This window comes from Notechis scutatus, chromosome 1 (genome assembly GCF_049901735.1).
Source record: "Notechis scutatus isolate UNSWTSFEM ecotype Mainland chromosome 1, rNotScu1.2, whole genome shotgun sequence".
In the NCBI taxonomy this organism is placed as follows: domain Eukaryota; kingdom Metazoa; phylum Chordata; class Lepidosauria; order Squamata; family Elapidae; genus Notechis; species Notechis scutatus.
The window spans coordinates 148,800,148-148,813,532 of NC_142009.1; the positions used below are offsets into that span (position 1 = coordinate 148,800,148).

The 13,385-nt window shown below is 42.0% G+C and overlaps 1 protein-coding gene across 1 annotated transcript in view; it reads left to right on the forward strand.

The window, feature by feature from the left end:
• Positions 1 to 10,088: 10,088 nt before the first annotated feature.
• Positions 10,089 to 13,385, forward strand: part of SNAP25 (synaptosome associated protein 25) — a 63,453-nt gene continuing 60,156 nt past the window's right edge. The window contains exon 1 of the mRNA XM_087948466.1: positions 10,089 to 10,239. The gene's annotated coding sequence lies outside the window, so the exon portion shown is untranslated. The remainder of the gene's footprint in view (positions 10,240 to 13,385) is intronic.

Consider the following 13,385-nt stretch of genomic DNA (forward strand, 5'->3'; position numbering starts at 1 on the left):
GCAGCCACAATAATAACAACAACTTTCTGTCCTCAGAGAAGTGGGCGGTCTTGTCTGAGGCAGGAGGCAGAGAGAAAGAGAGACAGAGAATTGCTCTCTACAATCAGCGATAAATTAGTACTTCGTGTTATGAAATTCCAGCATGACTTTTTAAGGCCATGTGATTATGTGAAAACTCTTAGGAGAAAAACAAATGTACACCATACAGTAAATATGATTGTTGATATTAACAATTGTACAGTACAATTGAAATCTTTTTTAAAAAGAGAGAATAAAGTAAAAAGCCTAGGAAGTTATCTTGTATGTTAAACTAAGCTAAGAAATACCACCTCAACACCTTATGATTGTTCATAAGCCCCCTTCCACGACGCTTTGTTGAAAAAAAACTTAATTCAAACGTTGACCGACAACATCTATCAACCATCCACTCCTGCAAATTTAATGTAGGTATTTTTTTTCCCCATTCAGTTCTGCATAATAATTCTTTCGCATGAATTCCACAGTTCTTCGTGTCTTGAAAATTCCCGACTGAGCCAAGCAGAACACATGCAGCCTCAATCTGTAATTGTTTCTTAAAATGTCAACAGTGATGAAAAAATGGTATTGATGAGAATCCAAGTGCTTTACTGTATAAGGGGGAAAGGGGGAAAAAGGCACTGCCAGAGCAACATAATGAAATCTGGAGGTCATGTACCTAAGACAAGATAAAAAACATGTTCTCCTTCCTAAAAAGAAAAGGACGAACCTTTAGAAGTGTGGTAGTTAAGATGTCTAATACCAAAGGCTAGAGACCAAGATCCAATACCCAGAACATCCCAGATAAAAAACCCAATGTTTGGGACAACAATAAACAATCCTTGCATTATTTCTTCAGGGCCAGCATGGAATTATGAGATTCCCTAGGCTGTTCATTGCTGGATCCTTGTGATACTATATAAAAAATAAAAAATATTTTTAGACATTTAAAATCTATTTTACAAATACATGTTATAGTTTGGACGGAGAAATGAGCACATATATACCCTGTTTCTCCAACAATACGGCCTCCCCCAATAGGAAGTCCCAGCATGTTTTATAGGCATGAAATGAAATTAAGCCCCACCCCAAATTAAGGCCTATATTAAACCATGTGAAATGGGGGAATGGTGGGGGGCTTGCAGTTAGGAAATACTTTTGTTGCACACCCGGATATGGTGCTGCCTGCATTGACCCCGATACGAAGTGCCCCACCAACACCGAGGTCAACATCCAAGCCATCGCCACCCGCCCGCCCAAAGATGCAAGGGGGAAATTAAGTCACCCCGAAAAGACAGCCTAGCCATTTTTGGGGGGCTCAAAAATAAGACCCGCCTTATTATATGAGAAACACGGTACTATAAATGCTGTACCACTTTCATCATTAAAATAAAATAGTGCTTTCTGTCAAATAATTTTGTGCTGGAAAGATTCTGTTTTGTTCCTGGAATCATGATAGTGCTGTGATTTATGAGCTTAAAATGTGAAACTGCACATTACTGTCTTCTAATACATTGCCAGCATATTAGGAATTTTAACTAATTACAAAGCAAGAAATGGCAGATGAAGGCAAAATATTTTTAGATGCTTTACCATGGAAAGAGCAGGAGAATAATCTAAGTGTATGTGCAATGAATCAAATCTGGATTCTTAAATTACTAAATTACATATTTGGCTTTAGAAGAACATAATTATTTTCACTGGTGCTCTGCACAGAAAAAATGGCTAGAGAGACATTAGTAGCTGTTTCACTTAACCTGCCCATTACATAAACTCCATAGAGAGCACAAGGCCATGGGTAGCTTTAGAAAAGTCTTGGGTATGATTCTCAATCCCAAATTTAATTTTTAAAAATTACAGAAAATGATTAAGCATATTAAGCAATAGCAATAGCACTTAGACTTATATACCACTTTAGAGTGCTTTACAGCCCTCTCTAAGCGGTTTACAGAATCAACCTATTAACCTATTGAACCCAACAATCTGGGTCCCCATTTTACCCACCTCGGAAGGATGGAAGGCTAACTCAACCTTGAGCCTGGTGAGATTCAAACTGCCAAATTGCAGTCGGCTGGCAGTCAGCAGAAGTAGCCACTCTAACTTCTGCACCATTGAGTCTCTATTGGAAGCATTCCGGCTGATGTTTATATTTAATCTTAATCAAATCAAGTTTAATTCTAACCTACCTCTTCCAGATGAATGTCAACTAAAAAATACTCCTTTGGTCTTTTTAGTTGCCAGCAGAAAGGGAGTGGGGAAAGTAGTGCATTCCTTATGATTTGAATGGGGGTGGTTTGCTGGAACCCTGACAATGCGTTTATTTTGTGGTGGCCCCATTTACTTCCTGGATTGTGGTTCTTCACAGGCAATTTGAAGGCTGTGTACAGCTCTGAACAAAGTAGAATTAATATGGGGAGGCTATTTCTCAATCTCACTTGTAGATGGAAGAGAGAAATGTACCACTTGCTTCTCATGGGTCACTGCTGGGAATGGTGCACTGGAGCTAACAAGCCCTTGATGAGATCTACTGTCCCTATCTGGCACAGGACTTGAAATCCAACATATGGAAGGTTGGCAAAATCTAGCTGAAATATATGAGATAATTGGGGGAAGACAGGAGAGATTACCAAGCAAAGGAGCCTGACTAGCTTACAAAAAGAATTTAATGAATATTCTCCTAATTTGTATTGTGGGTAGTTGTCCTAGGGCTAGATGCTATTGAGTTTGTAAGCTATAGAACTAGGGGCATCAAACTGGATTTCATTGAGGGCCACTTCATGGCTGTGTTTGACCTTGGGGGGGAGTGGCTAGGGTGGGTGTGGCCAGCTCAACATCACTCACGTCAGGGGTGCCTGTGGTGGCCCAAGGATTCTGCCAGCAAAAACGGAGCTCAGGAGGGCTGCGCACAGTCCTCGCGAGCTCCGTTTTTGCTAGCAGTGGCACCATGGGCTGGTCCTTTGCTGTTTCCAGGGCAGCACCGTCAGCCAGATTTAAGCACCCCATGGGCCGGATTGGCCCATGGGCCTTGAGTTTGACACCCCTGCAATAGAAGCAACAAGATATAGAAGAATGACTTAAAACTACTAGTAAGATGTTCTCTCTCTCTCTCTCTCTCTCTCTCTCTCTCTCTCTCTCCTTCCCTCCCTCCCTCCCTCCCTCCCTCTCTCTCATACACACACACGCACCATAATAATAATGTATTATTTCTAAAAATAAATACATATGACAATAATAACAATAATAATGTCATTAATAATAATATATTTGGAACAGTTGATATCCTGCAACAAAATCTTTAACATCATCCAATATCTATCTACCCCAGGGCCTTGGGGAGGACTTGATAGGTGGATAAAAATGCCAAATCTTGTCCAAATATCTGTCTGACTGTACAATGAACCACAATAATATATTCAATCAATGATGAAGAGATTAAAAACCCTGAACAGAAAAAATCCATATAGCAACCATTTTAGTTATATTTAGTTTAAATTTGGAACCAGACGTTCTACCCTAAAGATGTATTAAAACAACATTAAGATAAGGGATAATGTAGAATGCCTTAGTGGGAAAACAAAGAACTCAAGAGCAATTGCTCACTGTGATTGGCAGTAGTGGAATTATGAGAAACTCAGTGCTTACAAGTTTGAAGCCACGGGGAAGGAATATAAAGTGGTCTTTCCTCTTGGGAAATGCAACGTACTCTGATGATCAAATACATGCTTTAGCTCTGATCCTGATTAACATAAACAAAAACCATCTACCCTCAAATCTGTATGAAGAGATAAACATTAGTTTCCTTTCTTGTGGCAAAATGTCATTGGTGTCATTTCTATGTCAATGGAGCTTTCCTATTCTCTGTCTGGCATTGGTTGTCATGCAATTAAAAAAACATTTGCTCTTTTTAAACTTAATTTTCCCCCCCAATTTTCAGGATTACATGGTTATTAACCTTAATTTTAACATGGTTACCAGGTCATACATACCCTAAAAGAAGTGTATGTATTAATTAAATTTGAACTTCAACAAGATCAAAAGTTAAACTACATAGCTCTTCCACTTTGATTTCTAGGTTTTTTTCTTTACAGAATTGTTTACACTGCCTATATATATGCAGGGAAGCTAGGAAGCTGGTGCCTATCTAGTTTTAAAGAAACTGACAAAAAATGATATCATCTAGCAAGCAGTTCTTAAAAGCATTTGAAATGAATCTGACAACAAAAATAATTGCCATACACTATCCTATTCAAAAACGATATGATGATATAATCTTTGGATTACTTTCATTATCTGAAAATAATATAATTCTCCAAGTGGTGCAGTTTTTAGCATAAACACAGTGATGCAAAGAATCCAGGGGCCGTTGTAAACAACAAAGCTGGAAACCTTAATATTTTATGATCCAAATAATATTGTACCTGCTAAGTTCAAATTATTGTCTTTCTTTATGTGACACTTGCAAAATGCTTCATAATTGTTATGGCAATAACTCAGGTGAGTCCCCCTAGCAATTAATGTGCCTTGGGCCAAGGGAAACTTCTGTCCATCTTTCTTTCCTCGTGATTTGTTTCCGTTTCAGAAATAATCCACGAAACATCATGGAGCAATGTTATTTTGAGTGACTAATGTTTATTAAAATAAAATCCGATTTGACATTATTACACCATTCTCTAGGATTACGGCCTTTTTTAAAAAACTAATCTACAATATAAACTTCTGTGTGATCGACCAATAATGTTGCAAAGGAATGTTAGAAGCACAGCAGAGATTTCCTGTGAACATACTCTAGGCTCGATCTTTTAAAACCTAAGTATTTTAAAGTAACAATAGCCAGCCAGAACAGATTGGATTTCTAATTTTAATATGGTGGGCCATATTAATCTCTGGCTAAATTTCTGTAGGTCTAATACCTCTTTGGGGGAATGCATCCAGGCAAGTCACATTATTTTCAAGATGTTTCCATTGCTGTTGCAGAAGACTCAGTTTGAACATTTGCAAATTGTTCATCCGAATTAGTAATCACCTGGCTTGTCCTTTTGTATGGACCAGTGTTGCAGAAGTGAGCAACAAGTGTAAATTGTACGGGCCAGGCTTCTCCCATTCAGTTTTCAGAAACACGGATTATATGTGATATAGTTCAATACCCAAATATCTAGAGGGTGGCATTAATCTTATGCATCTAAAGCTCAAATACACAGAGATTATAAGCACTGTACTGGAATGTAAATGCCACATTTTCTCTTTATTTTATTTTATTTTATTTCTTGTTCTTGGGAATCATCTCTGGCCTGATAAGACCTCCCCCCCACAAATACTGTGCTCCAACCAATACCCACTTCCTGCTTCCTTTCTGGCCAAATCTGTTTCCTGTTTCCTCTCAAGCTCCCCCAGGATTGCAATCTCCCACAAGTCTTTGTTGCTTGGCAACAAAACTGAAATCCTCCCCCCCCTTTAGTTTCCTCTCCCCCGCACAGCTGCTAGGCATCCTCAGCCATATTTTGATGTAACAAATAGGAGACCAGATGGGATGATACATTTAATAACATTTCTAAAAGAAAAAAAAAGTATGTGCATGGGGCAAGAACTTGGGTGAAATAGAACCCTCACCCATGAAGAAAGAGGAGCACAGGTTTGCAACATCCATGCCACCAAAGGAACACTGTAAGGCAGGGTCCAACCTTGGCAACTTTAAGACTTGTGGACTTCAACTCCCAGCATGATTGGATTCTGGGAGTTGAAGTCACATATCTTAAAGTTGCCAAGGTTGGAGATCCCTACAAAGGCAAAGGGGGTGGAGGCCTATATTGGTGTGGGAGAATGGGAAATGGAAATAAATGGAAGTCCCCCATTAAGAACATTAATAATGCCATATATCCTCCGCAGTAATAAACCAAAGCTTTGTTGCTTTGGTTTTATTTATTTATTTATAATTTATATGCTGCCCATCTCGCAATTGAACAGCTCTATTTTTGTTCTCATGCAGAGGAGGAGTTGGGCTATAGGTGTGATGACCTGGAGTGTAACACAAATGTAACAAAATCCAAAACGTAAATAAATGTCTTTTAATGCCTCCAACTTGGCCCCACTGTTCAATAATTCTCAGTCGCAGATAAAACGTACTCAAAAATAGTCTTCAAAAGAAAGCAATACAGTCCGAATTTAATGAGCGGATAGAGGTGAAATAAAAAACCAAACAAACTACAATGACGAAACATCCACAACGGAACAAGAGAAGTATTTACCAAATTCAAGGAGATAACAAGGCACGGTCTGTTGGAAGGATGCCAACCAAGATAACTTCAGATCAAAATAAAACACGCTTTGTTTCCAGCGTTTGCCAGTACGCAGGTCCAAACTCTTATTCAGTTCTCAAACCTGCAGCCCATGAAGAGGATCAAGGCCCTCTCCTCCCCAGGAGACCACGTCTCTCCCTTATCCTCTCCCCCCTGTGTGCCCTAGGGGATGGGCCTGGGTCCTCCTCTGACTGCTCAGCTGGCCTCTGCCCTTCCCCAGCCTCCTCCACAACCTCTGGAGCCACATTTCCACTCCCTGTCGGCTGTTCCTCCTCTTCCTCAGAGTCAGTCTCCACCAGGGGCATGACACTAGGGCATCTGACAACCATACGACTCACTGATGTCTTTGCTACTCTCATAGCAGCATAAGTGGCCCAATAGTCCCTTAAGATGTGGCAAGGAGCTCATCACCTCTGCTGGCATCTGTGACCAGGGCTACTGTTGGTGTGTCACCTTTCCCTTAGGCTTGATTATGCTTGCCCTGAATTATCAGGAATATCCTGAACAAAAGCATTTCCAAGCTCAGTACAGGTTTCCCTTATTTTATGCTCTCCAAAAACCGTGCATAAAACAAACTCAAATAAACGGAGTCATTAACCAATGAAAAAAAACGAGGTTGAGGAATAGGTTGTCACATTTTGTAACTCAAATGCATTGACAAATCTGCTCATAAATTTTCAGAGTCTTATTCTTCACTACTACATTATTCAAATGCATTTTCTTCCTTGTCTCATATTCTATGTGCCTATGTACTGTACAAGGGAAGCATTTTCTACATCTTTTCTATTAATGCATGTGGTTATCACAGCAGACAAAGAGTAGAATGCATTTCATCATAACAGTACAAATTTGATTAGCATTCTTCATTGTGCTGCTTGCAGTAGATTTGCCTGGTAGGTTAAAAGCTCATTCTAAGGTTGAGGGTTGTTCACCAGCTCTGAAGCAACGTAACAATCTAAGTTTTTTTCTAATGTTAGAGGGGCTTTTCCTTTGCATCTTGGAAATGCTGAGTGGACAAGATTTTGATGGCCACTTTGATCCTGCAATAAGAGTAGTAACTATTGCAGATGTTGAAATGAGAGACAGAACACACAACTAGAACAATTATACAACACGATAATAAATGTATAGGTGAAGGCAGAATGAGGTTTTGGTAGGAAAATATTCAAATAATTTTAGGGGGAAGTAATTTTGGCAGGTTTTTAATGTGCAAATTCACTGTGCTGACAACAATGGCATAATAGCATTTTTTTCTGCATGAAGTGAATTTTTGGATGAAAACTATAAATTACATGAAGTGGGGAGAACCTACTTTTGATAGTCTTATCATTATTTTACTTCTATTTTGTTTATACAGTACTAATTTTATTTTCTTCCTTTTTATTACTGTAGGCAGCTTAGAGTAGCTTAGAGTAGAGTGACAAGATAGGTGGTAAATAAATTTAACAAATAAAATAATAATAAATAAGCTGTTCTTAAGCATAATTCCCTACTAATAATAGAGATAACTGGGCTAGGTTGTGGTTGTTTGCCATTTATATTCCAGTCTCATTGAATGGGAGCTTTGCGATTGTATTTATTCACACACACACACACACACACACACACATGGGGGGGGGGGAGAAAAAGGAAAGAAACCATTCCTAAATAGTTCTACAATAACAGCCTGAATCAATTCATTTAAGGATTAAAGTATCTTCATATACTCCACATTAAGGAGCATAATATACCATGCTGGTCCAATGTGGATTAATAAATGGGTGCACTTTTCTCCCAATTTTTTTTAGTTTAGGGCTGAGAGAAAGTCACAGATCAAAGTCATCCAGCCAATTTTCATGCCTAAGGAAGGCATAAAAGATCCTAGTCTAGCATCTCATTCACTGCACCATGCTTGCCTTAAAAAAAAAAAAAGGCCTGGGTAAAATGTGCAAATAAACCACAATTAGATTGGTTGCCTCAATTCCAGCCCAGCATTTTTTTTCCCTCAGTGAAAGTCCCACCAAGGAAAAAGCAGAGTTTTACTGTTGATTTATTTTATTTATTTATTTGATTTGCCAATTGTTTACAAGATAATAAGTATAAGTGTATACATAGTTGTGAATACATGAAATGGGTACATATAAGAAAAATAAAAGAAGAATAAGAGAAACAATAGGACAGGGACGGTAGGCACGTTGGTGCGCTTATGCACGCCCCCTACAGACCTCTTAGGAAAGGGGTGAGGTCAATTTAGATTAGGGATGCTGGAGAGTTCTTGGAGTTGAAGTCCACAAGTCTTAAAGCTACCAAGGTTAGATTCCCTTGATTCAGTCTGACTCCTTAGTCTGAAGACTTGGAAATACAGGTTGGACTGTATGTGTGAATAGGTGAGCTTTTAATAGGACCAGAACTCCATCTAGCAATAGCCACATTAACTGTGGACTGTTGCATACACAACTCACACCTACTTCTGTGTTCATCATTGTTTATTTTTCTTTTTTACTTACCAGGTGTCCTCTTCACCTCATTTCAGAACATTTACTGGTATTTTTGTGAGGACAGAGCTTTCTAAATATTTAGTACATAGCCAATAATCAAGTTTTTAGTGGGGAAAAGGGACATGGAAACAATAAAGAGGGACATATAACATTATTTCTATTTTCCTGCAGAGCTCCCAAGCCCACAATGCTTGATAAACTCATTTTACTAAAGTGTTTAATAATGGCTTTTCTCTCCATTTTGCAACTCAGAATGGTCCTTTGTGAAAAATATGCCATTTCATGCCATCAGATTTTTGTTTACTTACGGATGAGACAGAGTTGGTTCATTCTGATTGTTCTGATTATTCTATAGTACATGTGAATGAAGTCTACTTGTTTTAAATCATATTCTAGAAGTATTTTGTTTTGCATCAGCTAGATTTTGCTGTTGTAGTTTTTTAAGAAACCTATTTTTAAGAAATAGGTTTCTGTTAACGGTTTAGCATGCGCTTTCAAGTCCAGTAAAATAAGTATAATTAGAGAGGATAAGACTTGTTCCATTGTATGCTATTTCTTTTTAAAGGAATATATGTTTATTAAAAGATTAGTTCTGAGAAAATCACATCAGGCAGAACTGCATTGTGAAGTACAGATTAACTACTGTATTTACTTCAGCAGTTTGATTCCATTGCTCGATGTAGAAAAAGTTATCTTAAATTTTTTTGCACTAACATGTTTAGAAAGTTTCCTCCACCCTGTCAGAAAAGGTGGTCAGTCTGCTGAAAGATAGGAAACAATACAGAGGAAAAGCATACATAAAAATAGAAGCCCACGTCGACAGGCCATATATGGAGTTACTGGGGACTTCAGAGGGATACCCTTTCATTCTTTCTTTCAGGGTGGGTTTCTTTTTTTTTTGCACCACCCTTTGGTGAAAACAAATCACTACCGCATTATTTCTCCTTCTCTCCACTATTCAATCAAACCTTCTCCAAAAAGCGGGGGGGGGGTGGGGGGTGAGCTCCACGTGGATAAGCAAAATCTATTCGTATTATTCGTATTCGAATGCGGTCCAGGTCACTTCAAACGAATGTTCTTGAAAACAATTTGAAACGAATTTATCCTATTTAATAACAAGTGGAGCAAAATGCAAAGGATTGCGGTATAGTGCAGCAACAGCAGCTTCTGATGAGTCAAGCTCCCACAGACGCCTGCCTGCCTCCGCCCCCCCCCCCCACCCCGTCCTCTTTTCCTCTCCTCCCATCCCCCTCTGCCTCTCAATAGATGTCTATTAAAAGCTGCTGACGTGGGAGCGACGGCCATCTTTGATGAGGGCACAGCTCCCATTCCATTGAAGAAGGCGATTTGGGGAGGTCAGGAGCGGCTGTTCTTACTTCCCAACTGCAGCAGCACACCCCACTCTCATAACCCTCTCCACAGAGGCAACCGAGCAGCACTCACCTGGAGCGAAGGTAAGGGAAAGCAGGGGATGAAAGCTCCCTGCTTGCCTTCGGAAGCTCTTCCACAGCTAAAGCCGTGGAAGGAAGGGAGAACTATGGCAGGCTGGGAGAAACGGTGCTATTTTTCCAACCATATTGTTGTTTCCGATAGAGCAAACGAGAGGGAAGGAGAAGAAAAGAAACGTTCATTTCTGCGCCCGATTTGCTATTATTTAAAAAAAAAAAGAATCTGGTGGTGCATTCGTTGCACGAAAGAGTTCTTCTGCAGTATTTGCGCGGGTTTGTGTCTGCCTGCGTGTGAAAGAGTGAGTGCCTGTGAGGGAGAAAAGAAAGATAAGGTTCAACTAAGGGATTGCGTTTTGCTGGTTGAAATCACTTTTCTTCCTCCCGCGTTTTGGGGCAGAATCGGTGTGACTAAGCTGTTAAAAAGAAGTGGGGAGGGAAAATGGTATATAGCCGGAGGATTGTCCTTGTACCGCTGGGCAACATTCTCCGACGACAGATTCCATTTCAGTACCCTGGACAGCGACCACCACTGCTGCTGCGGACTCTGTCGCAACGGCCGCAGAACTCCATCCAAGGCAGAGCGCGCGCCCCAAAAGCCTCACTGCAGCAACGGGACTTTTAATTTCAGCACCTCGGACAGCTAAGGGCCATTCTCCTGGGATCCCCCGCCCCCGCAGGGAAAAGTTGTGATGGTGGAGGGAAATCCGACGTCTTGGAGAGACTTGCCTTAAAGCAGAGTGACTAGTGACAGTGCAAATACTGCAAAATGGTGTTTGGGGGTGGGTGGGGGGAAGAGCAAGGAGGAACGCTGGAGGCAAGAAAAGTGGGCAGAAGTTTTAGATGAAGAGGCTGCTCTAAAGAGAGCGAGGGAATGGAGACTGGTGCATTAAAATCGCCGGCGATTGCAGCTCGTGATTTAGTTTCCAGGTTCCCTTCGTCCCCTTTTGCCAAGGCTGATCTTCTCTGCTTGCACGCCATAGCCACCCTGCCTCACAACATCCGCATTCGTCGCCACTTAGGAAAGATGGAAACCTTTCCTGACTTCTCTCCACTGCAGAGACCGGCCGCGAAACAGCGGCACGCTTCCCTGGGCTGGGGGAATCTGTGTTTGTTTTGGAAAGAGGTGCTGTAACTAAACAAGTTTGTTGTGGTTTTATTTGATTATAAGAGGCAGATTTCAAAGAAGGGAGCTTGAGTCTAAATCTTTGGAATCTATTTTTTTAAAGTAGTAAAAGCGACGGTAAGAACAGACAAAGCAAAACCTTTGATCCTTCCTTCCTCTCTTAATGACCTCCTCAAAGACCACATCGCGAAAGTTCTCTCGAGTTTGGCGATTTCCCGCAAGCTCCGGCGGATTTGCAATTTTTCCTCCAGACGTGCTGGGGCAGTTTCATTCATCTTTCCGTTTTTGCCGCCTATAACGACGCGTCAAACGGCCATTCCTAAATAGCACTGCGATAGGCGAGAACTCTCTTGAAATGCAAGGAATGCTAGCCAAGCAGTTTGATCGGTGTCGCGAGCGCTTAAGGTAGCTTCTCGTTTCAACGCGTTGATTGGAAGGGTGGCAAACCTTTGGTGCCAGGAACCACCAAGACAATCCCGCTCTGGGAGCCTGCCAGTTTTTTTTTTTTTTGTTTTGTTTTGTTTTAAACCTTTCGCGGAAACGTCTATGGTTCAACCCCCTGCTTCTCTAGAGGAAGTGGGGTCCTTCAGAAGCCTCGCTGCCCTCGGTTAAGCTGAGGTTATTTTGGAAGGTGGGGAAGGGGCAGGTGGTCCATGTGCAAGTGAACTTCGGAGAGGCTCACCTAAGAAAAGGAGTGGTGGTGTGTGTGGGGTGGGGGGAGAAGAAAGGTGTGTATCAAGTGATATGGGGTTTTCTCCATGCTTCGAAAGTGCTCAGCGGCAGTCAAGTGCGTCAAGGGAAAAAGCTCTGCGTGTTGGGAGCTTCAAGTAATTATTCGACTGGTTTCCTCCCCCCCGTCATCTTCAGCTTGGCAAAAAAAGAGACTGTTGACAAGGCAGGGGATACAACGTCTGTTGTTTCCAAGAGATGGCTCTCGGATGGGGAGGGGTGGGGGGGCAAGGAGTTCTTTAGCGCCTCTTCGCAAACAACGCGGAAAGGGCGAAGCTGGGGGGGGAGAGAGAAGGGGAGTTGGCGGGGGAGGAGAGGAGAGAATCCAGGTGGCGTCCATTCACGAGTAGAGCGCGGGAGGAGGGCGTCAGCTCAACTGACGGATCGGACTTCGGGTTGATTTTGAGATCAGCCCTTGCAGATCCGGCGGCAAAGCTCCCCTGCCGGAAGGCTTTGCGCTTTTTCGCAGTCACGTTTCCCCGTCTCGCCGCGTCCATCTGCTGCTTTTTTTTTTTTTTTAAAGAGTTGCAGTCGGAAAAGGCACGTTAAGCGGCGAAACCGACCGGGACTTGTTTTTTAATGGTATGGGTTCACCCTTCCCCGCCCTTTGGGCTTCTTCCCTCGCCCCCTGGATCCGTTCCAAGCTTGGACGCCTTTAATGAGGGATCGCAGGATCCCTTTGGAAATGAACTGGAGCTCTACGGATCGCTTGCTTCTTGCTTGCTTCCGCCTCTTGGTTTAATCATCAGGGGGCGTTATGATTCAGGTTTGCGGCGGCTGCCCAGCCCAGCATAGGCCATGCACGTAGCAAAATCCGAGACGGGCATGGCATCCCTCCACGTGACTAGCTAAATAGGCCGAGAGGCAGCTTTCTGATTTTAAATCTTTCCCTGGAAGTGCTGCCGTGTTGGAGGAGGAGGGCGGGGGGAACGACAGCCTGTCTGGTAAAAGCAGCAAGGAAAGGCGAGGAGCAGGGGAGCCGAATTTTTCCGCGTCTGCATCCTCCTGCGTGCTGCATTAAAAGCACCGTCCTCCGACTGCCTCGTGACTGAGAGGATGGAAACCGAAATTGCCTCGAGGAACAAGGAACTGGAATTGGAATTGGACCTTCGTAGCAGTGAAAAGGCGGGGACGGCGAGGGGGGAGGCGAAAAAGACCGTGCTGGACAGTGCAGTGCTTATAGAGGGAGAGGACCTTGGCTCTACAGTAGCCTCTTGCCCCAGCACCAAATTTCCTTTTTCTTCGGAAATAATGCGGGTATCTGAGCAGATGCAAAAAAAAAAAATGGCCTTCTTGCAAC